Source organism: Vulpes lagopus, chromosome 15 (assembly GCF_018345385.1).
Source record: "Vulpes lagopus strain Blue_001 chromosome 15, ASM1834538v1, whole genome shotgun sequence".
NCBI lineage: Eukaryota > Metazoa > Chordata > Mammalia > Carnivora > Canidae > Vulpes > Vulpes lagopus.
In genome coordinates this window covers 31,661,757-31,677,479 of record NC_054838.1, presented here as the reverse complement: position 1 = coordinate 31,677,479, position 15,723 = coordinate 31,661,757, and the positions used below count along the sequence as shown (strand labels likewise).

General features: G+C 34.3%; 1 pseudogene; it reads left to right on the top strand.

Annotated features, from left to right (window-relative positions):
- The first annotated feature begins 3,266 nt into the window (after nt 1–3,266).
- LOC121476187 lies at nt 3,267–3,523 on the top strand (annotated as a pseudogene).
- The last annotated feature ends 12,200 nt before the right edge of the window (nt 3,524–15,723 follow it).

Here is a 15,723-nt window from a genome sequence, read left to right as displayed (position 1 = left end):
TAAGATTGGGGAACAGCATAAATTGAGCCTCAGAGGCAAAGAATCTGATTTAGGAACAATTAGAACATTTATAAAGATTGCAGAGGCACTCCAAGTACAAAATCCACGTTCTCTTCCATTCTGATTCAATGACCTGTAAAAAACACAATCATTCTGGCTTGCCAACCTAGATCTGTGTTTCCTAGCTGAATATTATTATGAACTGATTACAAAGGGGAAAAACTTTGTTTGACCTTTGCTTCAGAATGTGTTTTTATAACTCTTGATTTAGTTCTGTCCAATGCTGCAAATCTTTGTTTAATATGCTGCATGCAGTAGATATAAAGTTAAGCAAAGAGAAAAGTTCCTTTTTTCAATGAAATATTTCTATTGTAAGGAAATGGAGTCTTAAATGAATATTTTAAACAAGAAGCCTATGTAAAGTGTGTGGTATGAATGAAGATAATGAAAGCAGTTATCATCTTTTCTGCAGAGGAGAAGTTGATGAGTTGGATATAGAAGAATATTATCTAAGTTCTAGCAAAGAGGAGAAACAACCTATGAAGTAAGAATAAGGAAGTACATAAATAAATATATGGAACAATACATTTATTAAAAGGAATATAATAGGAACTTGCGTGCCAGGGAGCAAGTGGTGGTACTTGAGAATAAAAGGGTATCTAATGGCAGATAATGGAAGTCTATAAAGAAGGAAATTCAGAAAACCAGGTAATTTCACCCAGGTTCCATGACTAGAAAGGAATGAAAGCAAGATTTAAATACAGATTAATTTGACTTTAAGGCTGGTATTTGAACCATGTGAATTTCTCATATGATATAATCTTTTTAAATTGTACAATGTCCTAATAATATAAGCTCCAAAATATAGATACAATTTTGAAACCCAAGTGTCAGTCATGCCTAAGTACTATTCTCCCTGGATATTAACTCAAACCCACAAAACTAAATGCATTTTTTTTTCTGAAACTAAAAGGAACAAAACTAATGGAATTAAAGGGAGGAATAAGCAATCTAGCAATAATAGTTGGAGACTTTAATACCTCACTTTAATAATTGATAGAAAAGCTCAGCACAAAGGATACACAAGGAAATAGAAACTTGAAAAACCCCATAAAACAACTAGACCTAATAGACATCTATAGAACCTCTGACCCAAGAACAGTGGGATGTACATTCTTTTCTACTGCACATGAAACATTTTCCAGATAGACTACCTGTTAGTACTTAAAACAAGCCTCTATAAATTTGAAAGGTTTAAACCATCCAAACTATGCTCTGCAGCTACAATCAGATAAAAATTAGAAATTGATAATAGAAGTTTGTTAAATCTACAAATAATAATATGAAAATTAAACAGCATATGTCTAAGTAACCGGTGGGTCAAAAAAGAAATTACAAGGGAAATTAGAAACTATTTTATGGTGAATAAAAATGAAGACACAAAATAACAAAGCGTATGATATGTAGCTAAAACAGGGCATAGAGGAAAATTTACAGCTGCAAATGTCTGAAAAGGAAGATCTCAAATCAAAATCTAATTTTTCTCTTAAGACACTGGAGAAACAAGGACAAACAAAACTGAAAACAAGCAGAATGAAAAATAATAAAGATTAGAATGGAAGTAAATGAGGCAAGAAAATAGCAGCAAAAATAAAACAAAAAACAAAAATAGGGATACCTGGGTGGCTAAGTTAGCTAAACATCCATCTCTTGGGGCACCTGGGTAACTCAGTTATTAAACTTCTGCCTTCAGCTCATGGCATGATCCCGGGGTCCTGGGCTAGAGACCCACATCCAGTTCCTGGCTGGATAGGGAGCCTGCTTCTTCCTTTCCCTCGCCACTCCCCCTGTTCCTGCTCTCTCTCTCTCAGATAAATAAATAAAATCTTAAAAAAAAAAAAAAACAAAAAAGCCCTATCCAACTCTTGATCTCAGCTCAGGTCTTGATCTCAGGATCATGAGTTCAAGCCCATGTTGAGTTCCATGCTGGGCATGGAGCCTATTAAAATAACTAACTAACTAAATAGATAAATAAATAGAATTTAAAAATTAAATAGAAATTTGATTCTTTAAAAGGATCAACAAAACTGACATTTAGTCAGACTGCCCCAGAATAAAAGAGAAAACCCCCCAATTCCTAAAATCAGGAATAAAACAGGCTACATCTTGTCATACCACAGAGAAATAAATATTTCTCTCTTTACAAGGGGACACTATTAGCAACTGTGTGGCAACAAATTAGGTAGCTTGGATAAAATGGGAAATTTCTAGAAAGACACAAGCTGTTAAATTTATATTTGGAGAAAATATAAATCCAAATAGATTTATACATATAAAGATACTAAATTCTTTTTTTTAAAGATTTTATTTATTTATTCATGAGAGTCACAGAGAGAGAGAGAGAGAGAGAGAGAAAAGAGAGAGAGAGGCAGAGACACAGGCAGGGCAGAAGCAGGCTCCATGCAGTCCCACCCCGTTGTGGGACTTGATCCCAGGATCATGCCCTGACCCTAAGACAGGCGCCAAACCACTGAGCCACCCAGGGATCCCAAGACACTGAATTCTTAAGCAAAAACTCCCCGAAAAAAAAACTCAGGCTCAGATAGCTTCACTGGTAAAATTTACAAAACATTTAAAGAAGAATTAATATCACCTTTTTAAAAAGCATATTGTATACTGATAACAATATTCATTCTTAACTATAAAATTTTCCATCTCTTCTAAAAATAGAAGCAGAAGAAATGTCTCTCATGCCAGTGGCTATGAATCCGAAGTTACCCTGACACCAAAGGCATCACAGGAATAGAGAAGTACAAACTAATACCCCTTATGAATATAGATGCAAAAAATCAATAGAATATTAGCAAAGTGAATCCAGCAATGTATAAGAAGAATTATATACCATAACCAAGTAAGATCTATTCCAGGATGCAAGGTTGGCTTAACATCTGAAATTAGTTCACCATATCAATAGAATCATACATATCAATAGAATAAAGAATAAAAAGCATATGACTATAAAAATAAACAGTAAAAACATTTAACAGAACTCAATATTGTTTTATAGTAAAAACACTTGATAAACTAGGAGTAGAAGGGAAGTTTACCAATTTGATAACAAATAATCTACAAAAAACCCACGATTAACATTTTATGTAATGTTAAAAGGCTAACTGCTCCTGCTGACATGAGGACGTAAAAAAGGGGGGAAAAAAGAGATTTGAATTTTTTTTTCTTTTTCTTGACGTGAGGCCTTTGTAGCAGCCATGTAATGCCAAATCATTGGTCAGGCCAAGAAGCATCCAAGCTTGATCTCTGTCTTCATATTTATTAGGGCAGGAGGTCTGGAGGAGTGCTTGTCTTGTGCCTGACTGGGTTCAATCCAGATGTCAATTGGAATAGGAAGAATAACCCAGAACCCTGGAACAAACTAGCTCCTGATGATCAATACAAGTTCTACTCAGTGAATCTAGATTAAAGTAGACTGAAGAAAGAAAGTCTGGACCTTCATACCTCTAAATGAAATGTTTCACTATAAGCTGCTTAGAATGAATGAAGGTCTTCCAGAAGTCATCCACACAATTTTCCACTTATCCAGGAAATAGTTCCCCTCTAAATGCAAGAAATCATGTTGGTGCATTGTGTTGGGTTTTACATTGATTAATAAATATATGAAATTTTTTAAAAGAAGGAAAAAAATATCAACTCTCCTTATTTGTGTTGACCATTTTAATTAAAGCTTTAGCCAGGACAATTAAGAAAAGTAAACAAAATGAATCCAGATTTCAAAGGAAGGATTAAAGCTATCTCTGTTACTTGTATTTGCATTTTTAGACAGGTTTGTATTTCCTTGTATTTGTATTTTTAGACAGGGAGAGGAAGAAGGAGAGAGAGAATCTTAAGTAGGCTTCAAGCCCAGCTCAGAGCCCCACATGGGGCTTGATATCACAACCCTGAGATCATGACCTGAGCCAAATTCCAGAGTTATACGCTTAACAAACTGAGCCACCCACCCAGGTGCTCCAAAGCTATCTCTGTTTAAAGGTGATGTGATTTTGAACAGAAAAAAAAATCCTAAGTAATCAAGTACAAAATGATTAAAGCTATTAAAAATTTTAACAAAGTTACAGGATATACGATCCAGCATACACAAATCAATTGTATTTCTATACATTGGCAATGGATATTCTGAAAGCAAAACTAAGAAAATGACTCCATTTATAATAATATACAAAAGTTACAAAAAAGTTTAACAAAATAAGTCCAAGACTTATATACTAAAAAGTGTAAAATGTCTTTAAAAGAGTCTAAAGAAGGCTGACATAAATGGAAAAATATTCCACGTTCATGGATCAGGGGATTTATTATTGTTGAAAAAGCAATATTTCTCAGATTGAATTATAAATGAACACAATCTCTATTTGAACCCCACTTGACTTTTTTTGCAGAAATTGACAAGATAATCCTAAAATTCATATGGAAGTGCAAGTTATTCGTAATGGCCAAAACAGTCTTGACAAAGGGGAATGAAGTTAGAGGGCTCACATTTCTTTCTTATTTTTTTAAGATTTTATTTATTTATTTTCGAGATAGAGGAAGAGGGAGAGCAGGAAAGGAACAGAGGGAGAGGGACAAGCAGACTCTCCTGCTGAGTGCAGAGCCCAACATTGGGCTTGATCCCACACACAACCCTGAGATCATGACCTGAGCTGAAATCAAGAGTTGGACGCTTCACCATTAGCCATCCAGGGTTCCCCAGAGTGTTCCCATTTCTGATTTCAACTTATTAAAGAGTTAAGGTAATAATGATGGTACGATACTGGTATAAAAATAGATACACAGACAGATATAATTTAGTACAAAAGTAAACCCATATATCTATGACCAGTTGTTTTTCAATAAGAGTACCCAGATCATTTAGTAGGGAAAGAATTGTCTCTTCTGCAAATGGTACAGAGACACCCAGATTGTCATATGCAAAAGAATGAAATTGGACCTATACCTCACAGTCTTTACAAAAGTAACATTTTTTTTCACACAATAATCTACATAAGTAGATTAGTTGTTGCTTAAGGTTGTGGAGGAATGGTGGGAAAGGGGAGTGACTATAGATGAGCATGGGTTTATTTAAGGGGGAACAAAAGTATTCTAACATGAGATTTTGGTGGTGATTATACAACACAGTGAATATACTTTAGAAGCATTGAATTGTGCTTGTTAAATAGGTGACTTGTATGTAGATTATATCTCAATAAACTTGGGAGCAAAAATAAAACACACATACACAAAATATCACTAGAGACCTTCACCCTGTGGAAAGTGAACATTGTTGCTAATTACCTTGGTAGTCTCTCTCCCTACTCCTTCCCAAAGCTATCTTGTTTTTTGAGGTGAAATTACTATTTGACATTATGTAATCCTCCTGAAACATTAATATTTTAAAATCTTAGTCAAATAATTTGCACTCCTTTTTCTTCTGTTGATGTTCCCAAGGGAAATGTAAGACTCTGTAGGTGAACAAATAATCATTTCATTATGCAGAAGAAAATGAAATTGCTGCTATTGGCAATAGAATTAAAAACAGCCAATCTTGGTTGACTTTTTCCCAAAGGTGAGTTTGGGGGAGTTATTTTTTTCAGATGAGTTAGTAAGTGATTTTAAGTGTCAGTGCAATTGTACACCTGCCAGGAACCATGATTCTCTTTCTTCTAATTGATCTCTAGGGAATCCTAAGCACTATTAGACAGTTCTGTCTGTACCATAAACTGTTAAAGAAAACACCAAACAAGCAAACAACTCCAAAAGGCAAATGAAGCAGTGTAATCTCAGAATTTGCTATCTGGGACCATGCAGCTATCAGGTTTTGTTATGGAAAAGTTAGCTATCACCCTGAGTTTTCAGTCTTTAACTTGTCATAATTTTTTTTTAATTAAAATCATTATTTTCCTTCAAGTGGCATATAGTTGAAGTGAAAAACAAATATTTGCCTGAAAACCAACATAACCTTTATAGCATCCGTCCTTATGTATACTGATTGAAATTAATATATTTTTAAAGATTTTATTTATTTGTTCATGAGAGACACAGAGAGAAAGGCAAAGACACAGGTAGAGGGAGAAGCAGGCTCCCTGCTGGGAACCTGATGTGGGACTTGATCCAAGGACCCCAGGATCACACCCTGAGCCGAAGGCAGCCGCTCAACCACTGAGCCACCCAGGCATTCCTGAAATTGACACTTTAATGTATAGAGAAACACATTTATAAACAACAGTGGAAAAAAGTATAACCATAAAATGGAGAGATTGCTGTGTACAATACCAATCCAATGCTTCCCTCTGTTCCCTGAATTTATCTGCCCTCCAGTGTTGTAGAATACATGATTGAACTTTGCCCAGCATCCAGTAGTGGAGAAATGTTGAAAACATTCTCAGCTACTCTAAGAAATGTCCTACTGCTCTGCCTTTAAAAATGCTTTTCCCAGGATCCCTGGGTGGCGCAGCGGTTTGGCGCCTGCCTTTGGCCCAGGGCGCGATCCTGGAGACCCGGGATCGAATCCCACGTCGGGCTCCCGATGCATGGAGCCTGCTTCTCCCTCTGCCTGTGTCTCTGCCTCTCTCTCTCTCTCTCTGTGACTATCATAAATAAATAAAAATTAAAAAAAAATTTAAAAAATTAAAAAATTAAAAATTAAAAATGCTGTTCCCTTTACCTAAAATAACCCTTCTCCTCTTTTCTGCCTGATGAAACTTCTGCTCATTCTTCAAAACCCTGAGCAAACATCACTTGAAGTTCTCCATAATCCCTCTGAAACACTTACAAACCCCACTGGCAATCACAATATAGTCATCTCTATGCTGGCATTTCTCACACTAGGTTATATGCAGCTGTTAATATTACGTTTCACCTGTTTGTCACAGTGCTTAGCCTATGGCACTTTAAACAAAGGAATCTATATTTTTCATAACATCAGTTTAATCTTTTTTCATATTCTTTCTATTCTTATGACCTATTCATTCACACTCTTGTTATTTTCTTCCTCAGAATACTTTATTTCTGTTGAAGCATTTGCTCACTATAGGCGCTCTTTTAATCTGTAATCTCTGGCTAAATTTTAAGTTTCATGAAGACAAGGAATGTGTTTTCTATCATTATGATATTTCTATAAAGATCATAAGAAGCAAAAAAGCTTTCCATTGGTGTAGGATTTTATAGTTTAAATAGTGTAGTTATGTTTACTTGTTTTTAAATGTTTATAATAATCCTGTGAAGTAGTGGTGTTATTTCCATTTTGCTTAGGAAGAAGCAGGAAGAACTTAGTCATTTGTGCAGAGTCACATTGTAGTCAAGTGGTTAAGTGGCTGCAGTATTGGTAACTTTCAATTAGATTTCTGAATTTAGACAAGGACCTACTTTTGTGAACAAATAATTTTTTATCCAGTAAGATACTTATTGAAAGACCAGTCATCTATGACTAAATTCCTTCACATCTTTATATAAATTTATTTAAATCACAGCATATTTTATTGTTATTTTTAATGAAATTGTAACATATTATTTGAACCAGCAAATCACTGATACAAGTTAATTTCAAAATTCCAAAAGTTTACAATCTAATTTTTAAACTTTTTTTTATTCTAGAGGTTAGATGCTGTGCTTATTTTTAGAGAGAAAGAGGCACATCTCAGGGCAACCTCACAAAACGATTAATCTTTAATATCTTTCAGTTATAACATGATATATGGTGACTGTAGAAAATCGGGAAAATAAGGATGCCTGGATGGCTCAGATGCTTAAACATCTACCTTCTGTTCAGGTTGTGATCCCAGTGCCCTATGATCAAGCCCAAAATTGGGCTTCCTGCTCAGCAGAGAGTCGGCTTCTCTCTCTGCCCCTCCTACTCTCTCTCCCCTGCCCTGCTCATGCTCTCTTTCTCCTCAAATAAATTGTAAAAAAATCCTTAAAAAAAGAGAACTGAGAAAATATAAAAATATGTAATTACATGAAGTGGAAATTAATCCTATAAATACTTCAGGTATGTTTTCTTTCAGATTTCTTATTTGTATGCATATCATATTGTTAATGTAGGCTGTGTAATGTTTTCAGTAGCCTAGGGCCTAGAAAAGATGATCATTCAGAGGTACATTTTTGAAGTTATTAATTACTACTAAAATTATAACTACAAACATAGCTCTTCATTAAGTATTAAATTCATTTTGCCAGTATGTGACATATGTACAATCTGAAATATTTTAAAAATTCAATTGTAGGGTATCTCTGATAATATTTGGTCCCAATTACAAAGTTTCTCAAGCTCCTTCAATTATTTTATACTACTGTATACTGTAAATTTACTGTATACTGTAAATATACTGTATACTGTAAATTTATGTGCTTGATTTCCATTTTTAAGTACTTGTCTACTTTAATGATAATGATTTTTAAAAACTCACTTTAAAAACTTTAAAAACTCAAAATACTTAAATCGAGTAAGTTAAATTCACAAATAGGAGGAATTACATGTTCCAAGTTTGTGTACAAATTTAGAAAGATTTCCACCAAAAATCATAACTAAGTTACTCAATAATATATGGTGATTTGGTTTCAGAAAGCTTAATATTTTTCCAGTAGGTCAGATTATCTTAAAAATAACAAATCTTCAAAATGCAAAATATTCAACCTTTCTTTTTTAAGATCCAAATATTTAATTAATTCTTTAATATTTAATCATTTTTATTTTTTGGATATTAACATTCACTAATAAAGTAATTGTATTATCCGCATTGAGGGGCATTCTTCTCAGTAGATAGAGTTTGCATGATGGGCAAAGAGTTTGGCTGGAGCTCTGACTGAATTCATGCTGGAGCCTTTGCTGAGATACATTGACTCCTATATGTAGTTTGTGTCAAGGGCTTTATGATAAAGAAGGGTTTGTCTTATAGTCCTCAGAATGTACATAGTTCAAGACCCTAATCTACATAGAAAGTTTACAGCCTAGTCTAGAAACTTCAGACTGCCAAATATCTTGTTTTGTTTTTGTATTTCTTTGGCTAAGATATTAAACTATCTTCCTCCCATCTCTAAAGAATTAAAAATGGACAGAATTGTCTTGAGTCTTCTTGCTTACTAAAAGATCTCATTGTCTTCCTAGATGCTAAAATGATACCCATTTTGATTTTGCAGGTATCTGGGCTATATCTGAATCTTTGGTCACAGCTTCAAGGTTATACTACTAAAATGCTTGTTTATATTTACATGGTCGAAAACATCCTGTTGGTTTCACTTACCGTTGTGCTAAGTATTTCACATATAATTAAAATTATTCATTAGTTGTTTTGAATATATACATTAAATTGTACCTATTACTCAATTACATTCAGATTTTCTTGATTTAAAAAATTATATATAATTCTTGATGAAATAAAATTGCTGAGTCCAATGATATGACCATCTTTAAAGATTTTTATACCTCTTGACAAATTACTTCACAAAATCCTTGGCCCCTGGAACTACTGCTCTTTTTTTTTTTTTTTTCAGGTCTTTTTTAGTAGTCACATATTTTCCATCACAATTGAATTCATAATGCTTATCTTGTTTGATATGTCGATTCTACATTAAACATTTAATCTTGAGAACTTTTTTTAATGTTACTAATTCTCTTGAACAACATGATTTGTAATGGCTGTGTAATATTCTATTATAGGTTACATCATCAATTAATTAACTCTTCTTTTATTATAATTGCATTTGGGGACCCCTACATGGCTCAGGTGGTTAAGTGTCTGTCTTTGGCTCAGGTCATGAGCCTGGGGTCCTGTTTCTCCCTCTCCCTCTGCAGCTCCCCCTGTGTGCTCTCTCTTTCTCTCACTTTGTCAGATAAATAAAATCTTTTTTAAAAAAATTGCATTTATTTCTATAAGAAGTGATGCCTTCATATACACTACTATACATGTGTGATTTCTAACATTTATTTTTTAAAATCTATTTTAATAAAAGATATGAACCCAGTGACAAGGCAAATTCTACTTCTAGATAGTATTCTAGAACCTACCCTACATAGTAGTCTTGAGACTATATATGAATACTAGAATTATTATTCAGTTTGTGTTGGTACAACCTAATGCAATGCCTGACATATAGTGAAGAGTTCACTTTTTGTTATGTAGGTGAATAAATGAATTATTTGCTATAATTGGCATAGCATATTTAACAGTATAATTAAACTGGTTTATCATTTAATGTATGAGACTTTTTTTAATGAATGCAAGATGGGGTGTTCTGTTTTATTTTAACACCAGTTTAATTCAAAAAGGCAATAAGACTTCAGGTATATTTTTCAAGAATGAATGGTCATTGAAGGCTAATAGCTAGCAACTTCCTCTTGTGCATGCAATTCCCTTCCTCAGATCATTAATCCTGCAGAGATTCTTTACGCCTTCATCATTATCGCATGATAAAAGAAGCAGGTGTTACAGTAGGAAGCATAAAAAATGAAAGATCACCTGATTTTAATATCTGGGATCCAAAGCTCCACAAGACTCCATATTAACCAACTCTTGAGAGCTACATCTAAACTCAATGATGAGCAAAGGGGAATAGTTGACTGATTCATTGAAACAACACTGTTTTGATAACCCTTTGATATTGGTTTGACTCATGCTCCTGTCACCATAAAGCCCCCTATTGTGTGAATTAATTGAAACCTCACAAAATGGTGTCACTTGAATAGCATTACTCCTGCCTGAGTTCAAGCAACTCTAATTCCCAATGTCAAGATCACATTTTGCTTCACAGTTATATGGGTCACAACACAAAAAGGATTAGTTTCTGGTTGATTACCCTCTGCTGCTGTAACATGAAATGCACTTCATAGCAAGTAGGCTCTTTGCATGTTTGCTAATCTGCCACATTGGCAATTGTTTTGAGGGTCATCTGAAGCATTCTAATGAGCATTCTAAAGGAATATCTGTTTATGAAATATTAGCTAATGATGCAAATGATGCTCAAAGCCATATCTTTTGAGATTATGTATAGCGTGTGTGTCTATGTGTGTCTATGTGTGTCTGTGTGTATAACTCAGTCATTTCCCTTGCAGATTGCTTAACACAATGTTCAGTGATCAGTACATTCACAATGAATTTGTGTGGGGGGAGATATAAACATGTAAGAAAATTGTAGAGTGATATCCTAGTGTAATTAATAAGACATCATATAACAAATTTCTTGAAACTATCCAAGAATCCCTGTAACAAGAGTTTACAGGGATTCCTGAATATCTGAGGGAGTGGGTGCCACTTCTAGAACCTAATTTAGAAAGCAGAATTGTTAAAAACATGTTAAAATAATAGTGTAAAAACTTACCAAGTTTGGATAGTTCAAAGAACTTACAAGACTCTACCAAGTATATGCACACAAAGCTTTCCTTTAAAGGCAAAGGGTATGCATAGTAAGAGAGGACAGTGCAGGTGAGCAATATTGTTAGAGACACATCCAAGTTTCAGCTTCCCAGGATCCTGATTCACACATGGAGTCCCTTTGTCTCCAGACTGAACCACAAGAACTGTGCTATGAATATTGACTTCAGGAAAATTCAAGGAAGAATTTCCAATGGGGTCTTTTTTCCCCCTCTGGTCACATAGCGAAGCCAGACTGTCTAATCTGTTCTGCAAAGTGAAGCCATCAGTAACCAAATTGACCCTGCTGGTCCCCAGGGGAGTTTCAGACTTTAACATGCACATGATCAATCTCACTGACCCTCATTTAGCCAATAGTCAAAACCAGACATCCAGACATCTCCAAAGATAATCATTTGGTTTTTCCCACCCCAGCTTTAAGATAAGTGTTCTCTGTAGATAGTATCAGTAATGATAATAATAAGTAGCTATATTAATTTCCTATTGCTGCTGTAACAAATTGCAATAATAATATAGTTTCTTAAAACAATACACATGTTATCTTATAACTCCAAAGATCAGATGTCCAAAGCTGTTCCTAAACAGTATATGTAAAAGACCCAGCGGAGTATTTGTTCTATATTACAAAATAAACAAGTGAGAACTTTTCATATCATCTAAGGATCATCAAATATATAATACTCAACTATTTAAAACAATATTGTATCATGTTATAATAAAAGTGGAAATAGTATTTACCAATAGATAAGTTCTTTTTAAAAGACTTTTTTAGGATGTACTTAATGTGGATCTGTTTAGTCCTCTTCTCTGTTTTAATTATTTGGAAAGTCAACCATTCATATAAACTCACATATGGCACACTTGTATCGCACAACACACACACAAACACAAAAGAAATACACACGATGTATCTTTCCTCTTTGTTGATCCATTTCTACGCAACATCAACACAGGTTCCTTAACATTGAATAATTCAGTAAGACAGAGTTTTGGGGTCTAGAAAACATTCACACACCATATTGACTTAAGGAATTGTTTTGATATTCACTGACCCTTTCTTAAGGAAACTCAGTGGTAAGTCATTCCAAGTAACTCCTCCCAAAATATAGGAGATACTCTGTTTCTCACTGAACAAGATTTTTTTCAAAGGTGAAAAGCAGTGAACCAATGTTTTAGAAAAACTATGAAAATTTCCATAATTGTATAAAAAGGAAGGGAATATATTCTTTTTTGGAGGTCCACACTGTTAATTTCCTCTTGTTCTAATGCTTTTATGGTCCTTGAGACCTTGTAATTAACAATGCATATACAAGCAATTCATTAGCTTTTTATGAACATGCCAATTTGTGCTTCTAATAAAACTATAGTAAGTATTTATGCAACTATCTACTGCTATGTTGTGTCAATCACCGGATTCTTTACATTTTTTTAAACTCAAAAGAAATCTTGTTTATCATTTGCTTCAAAAATTTTAAAGGGCTCAGCAGGCAATTTGCATATGTCACTAGTTTAACTGAGCAAGGATTAGCAAATTAAATCTTAATTAGCTAATTTTTGCATAATTTTAGGGAAATTATATGCTTTGTGCAGATGGCAGGTGGGAGGTAAGGCATTTAACTTGTATTGAATTGAAGTTTTCCTTGACTTTATGAATTTTAATAGAAAAATAACATTTAACAGTTAAAATGTGTGTCAAACTGAATAGATCCTATCTGGAACCACTAAAATAAGAAATTATTTTATGAAAGAGAACCAATGATAGACATTAAAGTATTTCTAATAATAAGTACATAAGAATTACTTCAAAACTGAAAGAGATTTTTTTCACAAAGGTTTCATACTTCATACTATGTTCTAGATTATAATATAATGATAAATTAATGGAATGTGAATATTAATTCACAGTTCACACATATATTTACAATGAAGTCACAGTTGGTATTAAGTATGGGAGACTTGGTAGCACTGAGCAACAGCAATTATAATTGTACTAACTCACGTGCCAGGAGAGGTGGCACGCAGCAGCATTCAGATCCTTTGGCCTAATGTCCTCAGGCTGTTTCTCACCTTTGTTCTGCTTCCTCTTCCTGGACTGTCTTCCTTCCACTACTCTTCACCTTGTTATCAAATCATCCTTCAAAACTTTGGTTACACATCTATATAGGGGAGGTCTGTATTCATCTGCTCTATCTACTAATGATTTACTTCTCTTTATTCCCATATTTCCATGTGCATTAACTTTTATCATTGCACTAATTACACTGTACTATAATTGCTAATTCTCTTCTACACTCTCCTTACTGTCCCTGTAAAAGCAAGGACAATATTTTATCCCTCTTTCTATCCTTTCAATAGAAGTTTGTTGATTAAATTAAGAAAGAAACCATTACTATCAAATCTTTCTCCCTCAGGCCAACTCCTTGACCTATGCACTGAATCTTACCTCCTCTCACCTCTTCTCATACTTCAGTTTCCTCTCTCTTCTGTATCGTTAGTATCTCTGTCTTTATTTGATTATTTATATCACATAAACATGTGTTATCCTGTTTCCCATCTTAAAAAAATTCTCCTCAGATTCAAATTTGCTCTCCTATGATCTCAATTCTCTGCTCCACTTTACAGATAAATTCCTCAAAAGAGCTGACTCCTCTTTTTCCCTATTGTCTTCCCTGGGTTCCTCTTGAACCCATTCCAGTGAGGCTTTCATACTCATGACTCTACAGAAGTATCTTTGATGAACATTATCAATGACCTCTTTGATGCTAAATACTATGGACAGTTTTTGGTCCTTGTCTTACTTTGCTTTTAGAAGGGTTTCATATAAATAACCAACTCTTCTTCATTATATTCCTTCTTCACTTGGCTCTAAGTTACCATTTTCTATTGCCCCATATCCTGCCTAACTTGCAACTCCTTACAGAATATTTTGTGGGTTCCTCTTCATTGATTCCATACCTGAATGTTAGAAAAACCATAGGATGCATCCTGGACATGCCATCTTCTCCATTCCTGGAAAGCCTCCAGGAATGACCCACAAGAAGTCTCATTAGCATCATGTTCGTTTTTGTAATGGGTTTAGTATTATTATATGGTAATGATTTCCCATTTGTCTGTCTAGCCCAACTTCTCCCTGTATTTCAGAATCCTGTGTCTAATGGTTACTCAAATATCTCTATGTGAACATTTGCTATGGATCTCCAACTGAAATTTTCCAAAGCTCATCCCTTCATTCCCAACATCAACCTCCTCTTCCCACAGTATTCTTCACTCAGAAAATGTCATCTTTCCTGACCACATATTCATTATAGTTTTTACAATTTGTTTATAATTTTATTCTTATAGCTAATTCTGTAAAGGACACTATACATTCCATTTCTGTAATAGATATTTGTACTGTATATGTTACTCAGACAGTTTATTTATGTTTGCTAAACATTTCTCGCTCCTGTCGTGTTTTTAGGTTTGCACTTATTTCCACCATGTGCTTGCCTCTAACTGTGCATAAATACTTTTGTCTTTTTTGTCCCCTGGATAGAAGAAAACAAACCTTATGCTTCTGGTATGGAGTATGACTTTAATTTAAATTATATGAGGTAATAGTCCCAATATGTTGGTTTTAAAAATGCGTGTCAGCATTTGGCATTTGGATATTCTATGTAAATGCAAGCTTTTAGCAGAATTCCAATTGAACAAATTATAGTTTTTGACTATAATTTATGGAAACTATGTAAATATCTACAAGTTTATAGCCAGCATTTCCTAAATTACTCATGAATTACTAATTGACTTTTTCAGCTGCAGGATATGCAAATATATTTTTACAGAGAAGTAATACTAAAACCTCCAAAGGCCATTTGGTTAAAAATAAATAAATAGTGACACTGCATACTTTACCAACAGAAGATGACACTTTTTTAAAAAAAGATTTATTTATTTATTTATGATAGACAGAGAGAGAGAGAGAGAGAGAGAGAGAGAGGCAGAGACACAGGAGGAGGGAGAAGCAGGCTCCATGCCGGAGCCTGACATGAGACTCAATCCCGGGACTCCAGGATTGTGCCCTGGGCCAAAGGCAGGTGCCAAACCGCTGAGCCACCCAGGGATCCCCGACACTTTTTTTTTTTTACCTCCTACTTTATTACAAATCAATCTTAGTTTGAGGAAAACTGGAAATTCCAAGGAAATATTCTTGAATGCAAAATTTAGACATGGGTGGAGTATATGTTGCCTTTATGGTAAGCATCTCAGCAGGAAGAACTTGAGTTTGGAATTAAGGAGATCTGGATTTGCTCTGCTTCTTCCCCTAACCAAT